The 14,105-nt window shown below is 39.7% G+C and overlaps 1 protein-coding gene across 1 annotated transcript in view; it reads right to left on the minus strand.

Moving 5' to 3' along the window:
• Window positions 1-13,829, minus strand: part of ARHGAP22 (Rho GTPase activating protein 22) — a 125,837-nt gene extending 112,008 nt beyond the window's left edge. Inside the window, exon 1 of the mRNA XM_086751969.1 lies at window positions 13,814-13,829. The gene's annotated coding sequence lies outside the window, so the exon portion shown is untranslated. The remainder of the gene's footprint in view (window positions 1-13,813) is intronic.
• Window positions 13,830-14,105: the final 276 nt, after the last annotated feature.

Genomic DNA, 14,105 nt, shown 5'->3' on the forward strand with positions numbered 1-14,105 from the left:
GGCCTCAGAGCATGGAGGGATATAGACAGCATAACTTGGAGCAGATCAAACACTCCTAATGAAACAAAAGCAGGATCTTGTTTATTTCATGAAGCAGGATCTTTGCTTGCCAAATGCAAACATAAGCCTTGGGCATTGCATACACTAGGAGAAAAAAAAAAAAAACAACAAAGCAAAAAGCAATTTACAGGCTGCAGGTGCCTCCTGATGCCCTTCAAGATGTTTTAAGTTGATAACATAAGATGAGCCAAAACATTCTTAAGTATCAGAGAGCCTCATAGCCCTCGGGGAAAGAGGAGCCTAATAACCTTTCTGTACAGAAGTTTGGATGCAGTCTGATGACCTTCACCAGCAATGAGTCATTCCCTTAAGTAGGCAATAGTGTATTGGTCAAGCTGTAGGGATATGCCACTGGACTGAACACAACACTTGAAATCAGTAAGGTTACACTAATTCAGAGTGCGAAGTTCACTTCCTTTTTTTTCATGTTCTCTTTTCAGAAGTATTCAGTGGCATGATACAGTCGAGTACTCAGGGAAAGTATGGACCAGGAGATAAGTAAGCAAAGATGCCTCGCTTGCAGATTTGAGTTGTTAGTGTCTACTATCTGCATGTCAGAAACCAAGGCCTCCATTAATTTACTCAAATAATAGTTGGGCAACTTGAATCCATTTATATAACAAGCCTAGAAATACTGACAGCTGACTGATACTTCTGTTGACACTAAATGAAGTTGTCAAGGTGTGGACAAGCCACAAAAAAAAAAAATTCAGTTAGATAAAAGAATTTCAGTAGAATTCAGAAAGGAGATACCCGGAAGACAACAATTAGTATCTTTTGGTCTTTCTGACAGGTCCCTAAGGAGCAATGCAGTGGGAGGTTTAATTAAACTCCTTCATCTCCCCACCTAGATGGAAGAGGCAAATGCCAATTCATTAAAACTGGAAAAATCTAAAGATAAATATTTTGAAAAATAAGTTTATCAGGCTTAGAATGGGGCAGAGGGAAAACAGTTAGACAGATGCTATAAAACAGCCAGTAACCCCTGGGTCAGTATGTTAACCTGAACTAGTGAAGGCCTAGGTTCAAGCAGCTTCCCCATGCAGTCATTACTGTTCGTGTCTACATAGAACATGCTTTGCTCTTCCATAACAAATAAATCTTGTTTTCATCTTACAACTAAATGGGAAAACTATTTGAATGTTTTGAAAAGACTGTTGATTCTGGCATCTGAGATGGCAGCTGAAAGCATTCAGTCCCTTGTATCTTGTGGATTCAGACAAAGATGTCCACAGCAGGCCAAATATGCAGAAATGCATGCAATACTATGTTCTGGCTACAGAGCACAGTATTAGCTTCACAGGCTGGACAACAACATTGTTAGGGAACTCCTGCTTGTTGATTTACTTTTGAGGAGACATCAATGAACAATAAAGACCAGCTAATTTCCTCTTACAGGATGAGCTTGCACTCAAGTGATCCAAGACTTAGTCATAACCGACAGCAAGTGTCCAAGCACAAGGTGGAAAGAACCAGCACCATCTAGTGCTCAGGAGCAGACGGAGCAAGCAGAACATATAGAATGTATCAACAACTTTTAGGCATGGAAGTGCAGCAGCATACGTACTTCCAAGGAGACTCAGGCTGCACTTATTTTGCAAGCAAAAAGAGACTCTGCAGCTAGCATAAGCCAAGACTTAATTACCTTGAAGGTCTTCAACTCAAGCTATAAGGTAATAATAAAGAACAGTTTCAAGAATCTGTGGCTGCAAAGAAGGCATGCAATTTTATCATTCTGGGCACTGATTTGGAAAGAAAGTTCAGAGAAGACATTTTAGGTTTCTCCCTCCTTAACAAATGGAAAGTCTTATTAAACTTAAATCTCAAGTTTAAAAGATAGTTATTGCTTTTAATGACAATATTTGCATGCCCTCAGCTGCAGTCCAGACATTAGAAGTGTTAAATGCAGATCAGACAGTGCCCTCCACTACAAAACCAAGACCATTATCTTCTCCTGCAGGTCAGTGCAATGCTATGGACACCCTGATGTCCACACTTCTCACTTGTTAAGTGTTTCCACAGTGCACTACCAAAACTACAGTGTCTCATGCTTTCCACTAGGACCCAAAACTATATTTGCTGCCGATTCCCTAGTCAATACACTGAGTGCCAAATTCCAGAAATCTAAATAAAACCCTCAAATACCAACATCACCATGTATCCAGATATACATAGTCAGTTATCAGCTGTAGGCTTCAGGAGAAAATTTAATTACCAGCAGCAAACTCAGTTTCCTGCTGTTAGTTAGAATTGCAATTTGCATTGACTAATAGAAAACATGGAACAATTTTTAGTGTCTGAATTTCTAATTTCCCTTTCAGGTATTTTAATTACACACCATCTCAACAGGAACTGAGATAAAATAACTTAATTGGTGCTGGTCACCTGGGACACAAGCATACCACAGAGAAGACAGTTTTGCAGGCACCATTTACCCTAGTGGGACTGTTACATGACATAAACGTTGAAAACTAAATATCAATATGAGGTGATTCTTGCTAACTGTAGAACTGTAGTCACATAGGTTAAATTTTATATGAACTCTATTTGTCCTTAGAGGGAATGGGAATCTTAGAAATATTATAATATCCCATTTGTTAGAAGTTAGTCTAGCATGTCTGGGGGTAATTAAGAAGGGTGTTAGAACAATGGTAGGTCCCAAACACCACCTGTGAAAATAGGCCCTGAGCCATCACTTTGGAGCCAGAAAGTTTCAAGGACAGCGCAACCTTGAGCTCAAGACCATATATGGAGATTTCAAGGAGGAGTTTGACCAGCAAATTCGAGGAGGGGGCGTTCTGACGACCACCAAGACCACCAAAATACCCTCGACTCAAAAGACTGAGCATGCGCAAGTGGGTGGGGAATATTATAATGATTTCTTGGGAAGTTGATGTTTATGTATAATATTTCTCAGAAATGTAGTGAATATGTATAACTAATGTGTATTTAACCTGTGCTGTTGATCAAACATGTGTGCACGCTAGGTGGAGCAATCCCCTGTGCACCCAGCCCTGCAATAAAGAAGTGCCTGCTTCTTAACTTCTCATTGCTGTTAAGGAGTTTTTTTCCGGATTTCGGTAACAGTTTTGGCAGCCCAGATGGGACCTTGTGAGTGAGACTGGATGAGATCAAGTGTTGATTGAACTCTGGCCAGCACCGAGGGATTCTCAGGGAGACCCAGGGCTCTCGCTTCACAAAGCTACTCGCAACGTTCCCTGGAGAAAAGGGTAAGGCACTTCTATGAAATCTGTCTGGTCTGGATAGCCTGCCTGTAAGGCACGGCGAAAGTTTTGCAGGGTTGGGGCTTAGAGGGTGCCCATCTGTTCTGGAAGCCTAGGCGTCTGCCTGTAAGTCATAAGCAAAAGCTATTGCTGGGTTGGACATTTGTGACAATTGTCATTTGCATTTCTCTGGTATTTGTCATTTGATCTAAATTATTTAAGAGTAAGAGTATGGGAAGTATTGGTAAGATTTGTACGTAGCTTGGAAAAGGGGCCCCGGGGTGTTTTAGAAGTGATTTACAAACTGGTAATTGTTGCTTCAACGCTGGTTTTTTTGAAGTCTGTATGTATGTGTTGCAGTGTACGGGACTTGAATGATATACAGTATTGCATTTGGGATTTTAAACTTTTCTTGGTGACGGGATTGACTTTGTCTGTAGAACAGTGTTATTGTCTTTTTGGTACCAAAAACTCTTTTGTAAAATATGGGAAAACACATCTTCTATGTCTACCTCAGTGGTAGGGGAAATATTAATGAAGTCTCCCCAGGGATGTGTTCTTAAACGTTGGGAGGATATAAGGGGAGACCCAATGACTAGGAAAAAAATTGATACAATAGTTTACAGTTGATGTTATCTTGTAGAAGGGAAGGAAAGTGAGATGTGGTCCCCGATGGTGATTTGATCTTTACTTTGAGAAACCAAGGATCTGAGGGTTTTGGGAAAAAAAAAAAAAAAAGGAAAAAGGTTGAAAAGGTTGAAAAGATCTTCTTTGGCTGGTAGTATAGAAAGTGGTGTTTAAAATGTGGAACTGAAAAGGAAGACATAGAATGCATGTGTTAAATTCCTGTGTTACCTTTATGTGTTGTCTGTAAGTGTTGATACAGGTTTAACAAATCAAACAGTAGAAAAGGGGGCAGAACACCAAACCCCTGGTGGAAGCTGTAGAGTGGGACAGTTGAACTATGAGGGATTCAGTCCTAGTGCAGGGAGAACTGGAAGCCGACAAGACCAGACAGAACAAGGACTGGCTCAAGCCCCCTCCCGCCCCCGCGCCACTTTGACAAGCAGTAGGGGAACAAACCAGGGATGAGATCGGGGTAGAGGAATGGCTAAAACAACTCCAATAGGAGAGAGATTGGGAAAAATCAGTGTGGAAAGTGTGAAGAATGGTGGCATTGGAAAAATGAGTGTCCTTATTCTGAAAAAAGAAACAAAAACTGGCAGCAGAGCAGATACTTTTGTCAGAGGTGCAAAGAAGACTGGGGGAGAACTCCCCAGCTGAACCCCTGGTTACAATCCAGCTGTGGACCCAAACTGTGGATTTTCTATTTTAATACTGGAGCTATTCAGTTTTAAGTACTTGTAGAAGAAAATTGAGTAAAAAGCAAGTAGACAAAATTGGTGCCACAGGGAAAGCAGAAAAGAAATTTTTCATTCAATCCTTAACTTTAAGGTGGGTAAACAATGGGGAATTGGCCAATTTTTATATATACACCAGAGTGTCCTGTTGCCTTAGTGGGGAGAGATTTATTGAGCAAGTTGAAAGCACAAATTAGTTTTTAAAACTGTGAAATTCAATTAAATATACCCTAATCAGAAGACAAAGAGGCAAGAATTTTTATGTTACAGACAACTTCAGAGCCATATGAAATCCCTCAAGAAGTGGACAATTCAGTAACTCCTTTGGTGTGGGCTGGCAAAATTCCCAGACATTCAAAAGCAGCAGAACCAGTAAAGATTTTTCTAAAGGAAAGCACCAAACCGGTAAGACAAAAACAGTACCCTCTAAAATTAGAAGCTAGAAGAGGTATTGAGAAAATAATTGAAATTTTTTTTAAAAAAATATCAACTATTAGTCGAATGTGAATCAGTATTCAATACTCGCATTTTACCTGTGAAAAAGCCAGAAAGTGAGGAATATTGGTTAGTACAAGATTTTAATAGCAATAAATTTAATAGTTCTAGATATTCACCCCTTAGTGGCAAACCTGTATACCTTGTTGACAGCTTTAAAAGAAAAATCACAAGTGGTTCACTGTATTGAACTTATAGGATGCCTTTTTCTGTATTCTCCTTGACAAAAATAGTCAGGCATGTTTTGCTTTTGAACTGGAAAATCCCACAACTGGGCAGAAGACTCAGCTCACCTGGGCAGTGCTACCTCAAGGATTTCCAAAGATCATTGGGCTATTTTTAAATCAATTGGCTAAGGAATTAGAAACATGCAAAATAATTTATCCTGAAAGACTGGTGTTGCAATATGTAGATGACATTTTAATAGCCACAGAAACCAGAGAAGAACATTTCAACTTGACTACTAACCTGCTAAATTTCTTGGGCCAAAGTGATAGCAGATTTTCCAAGAAGCAAGCACAGATTGGCAAAGAGACTGTCATGTATCTGGGATTTGAAATCACACAGGCACAAAGATGACTTGGAAATGAGAGAAAAGAGGCAATTTGCCAAGTGCCGAAGCCAAAAGGAGCTAAGGAGCTGCAAACATTTCTGGGAATGGCTGGCTGGTGTCACCTGTGGATTAACGGAATTGAAGGAGGGACCCCTTGTGTGGGAACCTGAAGCTCGAAAGGCATTCCAGAATGTAAAGGTAGCTCTGATGTCCACTCCTGATCCAGGGTTGCCTGATTTAACCAAACACTTTGAACTGTTTGTTCATGAAAGACAAACACTTGGGTCTCAGAAGAATCCTTTCTCAGAAAAATGGAGAATGAAGACGACCGGTTGGTTATTTCTCCAAACAATTGGCCAATGTTAGCCAAGGATGACCAGGTTGTCTATGAGCTGTAGCAGCAACTGTCCTCGTGATTTAAGAGGCTCGTAAGCTGACAACGGGACAGCCAAGAACAGATTATGTACTGCATATTGTACCTTCCGTTCTGGAAGAGAAAGGAGGACACTGGTTATCCCCAAGCAGGAAGCTCAAACATCAAATTGTCCTGTTGGAACAAGATGATGTCAAATCGAAAACAACTCCAACAATAAATCCTGCCATCTTTTTAAATTCAATAGAAGAAGTTCTAAATCATGACTGTCTACAGACCATCAAACAAGTTTATTCCAGCAGAAGTAACAGAAGAGTGAACATGTACCTGACCTGGAATTTGAGATAAGTACTGATGGAAGCAGCTTCATGAGAAATGGAATAAGATTGGCTGAATATACAATAACAAACTCCGTTATTGATGCAAAGCCGCTCCCAGTGAACACCTCAGCACAAAAGGCTGAATTGATAACTAGCCCTCATAAAAGCCCTAAACTGGACAGAAGATAAAAAGTGCATATATGGACTGATTTAAAGTATGCTTTTGGAGTAGTACATGCCCATGGAAAGAAAGAGGAATGCTGACAGTACAAAAAACATCCATTAAACACTAAGAAGAAATTCTGCAATTGCGAAGTGGTGCAGAAACCCAAAGAAATTGCAATTATGCATTGCAAAGCCCACCAATTTGGGAATTCCCCAGTGAATATTGGAAATAGGTTAGTCAATCAAAAGGCAAAGGAGAGAGCAGAAAAAGGCATCATGACAATAATACCAGTTAAAGAAATGAGATTTGAACAAACCTCAAATTACAGTAAGGTTGATTTGGAATTAACTAAATCAATTCAAATAAAAATGAAAAATAATGGATGATTACTCCTAAAAGTCAAGTTGTGGTCTCACCACAATCAAAGCTAAAAACAGAGAAGTTCACTGGGAAATAGAGGCAATGATCAGTGATTTAAGAAGACAGGTGATTAGTGTTAGGATGATAAAGCTAATAAAATCAGTAACAAAAAGTGTGAAATTTGTTTAAAGAATAACCCTAGAAATATTAAATAACCACCCCCAGGAACCACATATAAGGGAAACTTGCCTGAAAATTATTGGCAGACTGATTTTTCAGAATTGCCATAACGAAATGGATATAGATATCTATTGGTATTAGTAGATATAGACAAAAGCTTTTTTTTTCCTGTTGCACCAAAAGGCAAGATAAGTGGCTAAAAATCTGTTAAAAGAAATATCATCATGGTTTGGAATCCCCAAAAGAATGTCATCAAATAGAGGTCCTCATTTTGTAGCTGAAATTATTCAAATATTTAGCAAAATTCTGGGAATTAAATTGAATTTACACACTCCTTGAAGGCCACAATCTAATAGATAAGTAAAATTTGTCAGAAAATATCTTTAAAATGGCCTCATGCTCTTCCTTAAGTACTTCTGAGAATCAAGATTCAATCCAGATCTAAGACTAAAATTACTCCATATGTTAATGTATGGAAAATCTTATCAGACTCCAACTCTTGTTCAAAATGTGACTGTTACTGGGGCTAATGAAATGGAATTGTATTTGATATCCCTTGGAAGAATTTTGAATGCTTTAAAAGGATATGGAACTGCCACAGAGCCTCTTTCTTTAGATTCCCCAGTTCACCATTTTTAACCAGGAGATTATGTGTACCTGAAAATTTGGGAATCAGAATCTCTTCAATAAAAATAATCATATCAGGTGCTTCTACCAATATATACAGCCCCTAAATTTGAAGATATTGATTCTTGGATTCATTATTTGAGTGTCAAGAAGCACTGCCTCCAAAACAGAAACAATGGATTTCTAAAGAAACATGTCATTTAAAGTTAACAGTCTCTCATTTTTAGCGAATTAGAGAAAAATCATATCAAAATAATGAAATCTATCAAAGGAATTTCAGTAGTAATGTTAATAATAGTTTTTGTTTTACTGATTATGAAGGTTAGTTATAAGTAAGTGAGACTTATTGAAAAAAATTAAGTCTCAAAGGGGGAAATGTTACATGACATAAACGTTGAAAACTAAATATCAATATGAGGTGATTCTTGCTAACTGTAGAACTGTAGTCACATAGGTTAAATTTTATATGAACTCTATTTGTCCTTAGAGGGAATGGGAATCTTAGAAATATTATAATATCCCATTTGTTAGAAGTTAGTCTAGCATGTCTGGGGGTAATTAAGAAGGGTGTTAGAACAATGGTAGGTCCCAAACACCACCTGTGAAAATAGGCCCCGAGCCATCACTTTGGAGCCAGAAAGTTTCAAGGACAGCGCAACCTTGAGCTCAAGACCATATATGGAGATTTCAAGGAGGAGTTTGACCAGCAAATTCGAGGAGGGGGCGTTCTGACGACCACCAAGACCACCAAAATACCCTCGACTCAAAAGACTGAGCATGCGCAAGTGGGTGGGGAATATTATAATGATTTCTTGGGAAGTTGATGTTTATGTATAATATTTCTCAGAAATGTAGTGAATATGTATAACTAATGTGTATTTAACCTGTGCTGTTGATCAAACATGTGTGCACGCTAGGTGGAGCAATCCCCTGTGCGCCCAGAACTGCAATAAAGAAGTGCCTGCTTCTTAACTTCTCATTGCTGTTAAGGAGTTTTATTCCAGATTTCGGTAACAGGATGAGACAAACAAGCTGCCACTCCAACTGCTCTGTAAGACACTGTCAGCAACACTGACAGACTCTCTACAGAACAAGTAGTCAACAAATACTGTTCCTGTATGAGTTAGGACTCCCACTTTCTGATTCTGCCTTTATTTCCTACTTGTTATATAGCACAAACAAGGCAATGAAATATCTTCTATATGAACCCTGCACAAAAGTCCCTAGCAGAGGCATTTTACTTCTGGCAGAATGCAATCACTAGTCTAGTTTTAAAGAAGTCGCTATTGAATGCGGGTCCCTTTCCTAAGGGCAAACTGCCTATATTGAGCTCAGTCTTTCTAATTAATTGAAGAACATGCCACAGAGCTCTGACTTCTAAAGTTTTGAAAATAGCATTCCACACATGAATCAAGCAGTCATAGGCAGTCATCTTTGCTCCGAGTCTGCAAAAAGCCTGAGACAACTGTTCTGAAGAGGACAGAACTACGCCACTGGAGCAGGCTGGTGGTATTACTCAACTGGAGCACAAAAGCAACCTGAAGGTGCAGTTCTCATCAAGCTTAATTGGATTGACCAGAAGTTCAACTGGTTTGAAAACTGTTTTTTTCAGTCATAAGAGCTGAAGTGAGAGATGGGATTAGATATTGGGGAAGAAGCCAAGAGGAAAGGAGGAAAGAAAATTAACTCCTTCAGCAGCAGTTTCCAGTGAAATAAAGTTAATTTTATCACAAAACCGCACTCTTATTTTCACAGAGACCAAGATAAGAGTTGTCACTGTTGACCTTGGTAGAAACCCCTGTGACAAGAAACAGGAACTAGCTATCATCAGTGATAAGGAGACACCAAGATGTTTACCATGAGTTTCGGTCAGGAATTTTTCGGCAAGGCTGCTTCCAACAATAATATACCAGGTTATTGAAATACAAAAGGGCACATTGTCTTTGAACAAGAGCATTACTCCAGAATGATTTCATAGTAAAAAAATAAAGTAAAAAACAAAAAAAAAAAAACAAACCACAACAAAACCCAGTAGTCACTGAGGATACTTGCACACTATGCAGGTGACATTCAGGTTCCTAGTCTAAACCCACTGGAACAGAAACTTGTACCTCCTGCATTACAGGAGAGGATGTTAGCCAAACAGGCACCAGGTAATCCATTGAAAAAATCTTGTTCATGTTTCTATCTTTCTGCTCTTATCCTCCATTAAAAGATCAACTGAATCCATTCTGAAGCAGAATGGAAGAATCTTCTTTAGAGTCACCAAGTTTTCTATGAAGAACAGCTAGCTGTTCTCCAACCAGTTGGTAATAACTCGTCACACTTATCAAAAGACAACACTTTTCACCACCTAACTTCTGAATCATTTTACCACTCACTTCCTTGACTCTGAAAACTTTACTGTATCAGAGAATTATCTGTCTCTGCAGAGGACCTTGAGCATCTCATAGTGCTGCAAAGACCAGAGAATAAAAACAGAGAGGCTATTTTCCACAGGGTATTAAAAGCATGAGTTTCTTAAAAGCTGAGACTTCAGGAACATTTAAGCCATCAATATGCCTTAAGACATTCTCAGAAATCAGTACCTGTGCTTTTTACACACTGCATTACACCACTCCAAAATGCACTGTAACTCCAGGCTAACACACAGTTGCTTTGTTGACCCTAGTAGTCAGTCAGCTACTGTTTCTGTTGCCAGATTTGCACTTCTCTCCCAAACTACATACAGTGGTTATTTCAATCCAGAAATACCATGTGCTGTGTGATGATTACCTTAAATGGTTACAGCTTTGCACCTGTCATACTACCCTGATAATTTTATTAAAACACCCCCCCCCCCCCACCTATTAATGTGCACTGGAACATGAGAGCCACTTGAGCCCACAGTTTACCCTGCCATTCCATTTTGAACTTCACTGGCTGTGAGGGAGGAAAGCATGGCTGGGTTAAAAGAGGTCCAGAAATTTACATCATTTCCCCAAAAAAGAGGATAGAGCACATCTCTGTCAAAGGAGGTATATTTCAGGAAGTCCTGCCACCAGATCTAACACTGGTTTGACTGTAGAACTGCTCTGCAGTCTCTCACGTCCCTAGTTAACCCTTCTCCCCGTTGCATTATACAGCATAGAAATGAACTTGATGAAACATGAATAATACACAATGCCCATCATTAGTTCTTGTTACTCAGCAGAAAATCAATACATGCTCTGTTACAGCACAGGACATGCTGTTACTCTAGTCCCTGCACTCTGAGAAAGCAGCTACCACAGCCAAGCTTTACACAGCCTGCAGCAGAGGAAAGGTAGGAAGATCCCAGCAGCAGTTCCAGTATAAGGATAATGAAAGTCTTTGCTACCGACCAAAAAATAGGTTCTTGGAGGTAACTAGTACTGGAGACTTTAGACATTTCCTTGCTGGGAGATCTCAGCCTCATCTCTTTGCCAGATAAGTTGGTACCAGGACACATTTTAGGAATGCTGCACTCTGTTCTTAATTTTGTTAGTTAAAGCTCCGCTGCTTACAAGTACAGTAAAAGCCAGTAACTACTTATACTCACAAAATCTCCAGCATAGTTAAGACAACTAAAATATCTCATCATCCCTAGGGAAACTGTATAGTCCTACTTTACAATGGGAGAACTGAGAAACAATTAGGCAGAGATATGATCATGGCCATACATTCAACACAAGGGAAGATGGGAAGTGATGCAAAATAATGATTCAGGTCCTGCAAAATCACTCGTGCTCCCTTTCCTATCTGGCATCTGCTGAAGAGCTGTTGACTATGTGGGTGTTCTGCAGGCTGGCAGCTACACATAACACAGTCATTTCATAAGACATGCAAAAAAAGAAAAGGCATCTATGCCAAAACCAGCACAGAATAAACGTACTGTGAACAGAATGGGGAACTCTTCAGGCCACATTCTCCATTGACGTCTGTGCCGAGTCACATTCTGTACTGACTATTTATAGCACTTTTCAATACTTGCTATCCATGTAGCAACTAAGCTTGCTACAAATATGAATGGATTTAGTTCCACAAGGTAGGGAAAACACATCAATTTTGCAGGTAGGACAACGGTGTACTAAGACTGAATTGTTTTTCCAGGGAACACAGAGAAGTGTAATATCAAAACCACAAGATGAACATGGATGTCTTGGGATTCACAACTATGCCATGAATAGTGTCACTTTTTTCCACCCCTCTGGACAGCCTCTTTCAAGTAGCCACATGGCATTGCTTTACCAACTCCACTGAAGCAACAGCCACCAGCAGTTTGGGACAACTCTTTTGCAGCCTACAGCAATATAACCTGGCAGTTTGGATAAGAAGTGCAGAACAACTATTTTCCCACCTGGAACCAAAAGGAAAATTCAAATCTGCAGGAAACTCAACTGAGCCAGTTTGTAGCTCAGTTAATTATTTCAGATCATTGCCAGAACACATGTGATCATTCACAATCACAACACCCAAGCGCTTCCTTATCGCAGGTCCACAGTCCTCCTACAACAGCACAGGGCACAATCTTTGTAAAATGGTGCAGGTGTGTCACATTCAGACAGTGAATGCCACTTCCTAGAAGATCTTCCACACAAGCAACACTATGACCTCAATGCCCTGCTGTTTGTGGGGCCCTGCCTATGACAACATGGCACATTGTAAGAAAAAGAAGGCATTAACAAGTAGTGTGTAGTGATAAAGAGAACAAAAATAAATTTATTCTCCCCAGGTTGTGTCAAACAGAATGCTGTGACTGAGTTATTCCAAAATCCTGCTTACTGGCATAACTGAAAACCTTGCAGCACTGCCTGTTCTTCTTGCTCTGCCTCATACTGTGTCAAGAGGAGTACACAATAAAGACAGTTTAAGTGAGTCTGATTAGAGGGTAAGAAAAAGACCCCAAAGATACAGGTAAAAGCACACCTGCCTCCAAAACAGTAACATTCGACTACAGGGAAAGTGTTCCCTGTGTTATCCATTCCACCTTGCCCCCTCAAAAAACCAACCAACCAATCTGCAGTCTATTTACTTTTCTCTACCTTATGAACAGTACCAACACTGTGGGGAAACAGATAATACTAAGAAGAATGGACAGGTAGTCCATGTAGGAGAAACTGGCCAAGAAGTAAGTATGACTGAGTCTGTGCTCTCACACAATTTTTACTAGTCACGTTTGTCTTTCCCCTTGTTTCCAGGAACTCAGTCTTCAGGTACTGGGAGATAGCTGTAGAAGGACTAACCTGGTTCATCTCTCCCACTCCTCTGGTCTAATACTGCTAGTGCTGCAACAGCTTTCTTACCTGTAGATCCTGTCACCTGAAACTACCTCCAAAATATATTGCATTCAAATTTATGCACAGGGATGGTCCTCTCCTGACTGCAGTCAGAACTGAATAAAGTGAATGCAATTGCTCCTATGCTGCAACAGGGAACTTAACTATAAATACACCCTGGAGATACAAAGCTGTCCACAGGAAGCATTTACATGGGAGCTAGAATGATTTCAAAAGTTTTAATTAAGACTATGCTGAAAAATAATTAGATTTTCTACCTAACAAAATTTCAACATCTTCCATGGCAGCTCCTCTTAAACCTTTTATCCAAAAGTGAAACATTTTGAAACTTTTTTCCTCCCCCAGCCCCGAATGGTGAGGGTGACTAGTATCCATGAAAGAAATAACATCCAGATACTGCATGCCTCTTTTCCATAAGTTCCATGCTGTGGTCTGTGTCAGTTTCTCTTGTAATAATCAGAAAAAAAAACACATCAGCTTGGGAGACCATACAGCACTCCAGGCAAGGAGACCTCTCCAAACAGGGAAAAAAAAAAAAAAAAAAAAAAAAAAAAAAAAAAAAAAAAAAAAAAGAGCATGATGCATCTCAACCACTATTTTCATGGGATACCATAGCAGCAGTTATATCCAAAACAAAGAACACGGAGCAGTCTGTCAAGTCCCATTTCCCAGTCTCTCTAGACAAGTGTATCAGAATGCTTAGAAGTGAAGTGATCAGTATAGTTCAGTTATCATTAATGACAACTGATAAGAATGAAATCATGTTATGTTGAAAGTACAAGGAAATGCTGGCCTACCTGGGGTAATTTCAAAGAGATGTTTCCCTGGTTCATCAGGATTTGGTGGCAGCTCATTCACCTGATTGCCTTGCAGTAGTATCAAACCCTATAAACAGACACAAACACCAGTGAAAGGTGAAAGGCCATGAAGAGGGTAAAGAAAAGAAGATAAACATAACAAGCACAGCAAATTTGAGCCCCATTCTTCTGCTTAGCCCATCTCCTTTCCGAACCCACCCTTTTGAGCAAGAAAAGATTGAGCTGGTCACACACTTGCTTCACTTGTCCTTTCTCTGACACTGGACACTTC

This window comes from Chlamydotis macqueenii, chromosome 7 (assembly GCF_036417535.1).
Source record: "Chlamydotis macqueenii isolate bChlMac1 chromosome 7, bChlMac1.mat, whole genome shotgun sequence".
Classification (NCBI taxonomy): Eukaryota; Metazoa; Chordata; class Aves; order Otidiformes; family Otididae; genus Chlamydotis; species Chlamydotis macqueenii.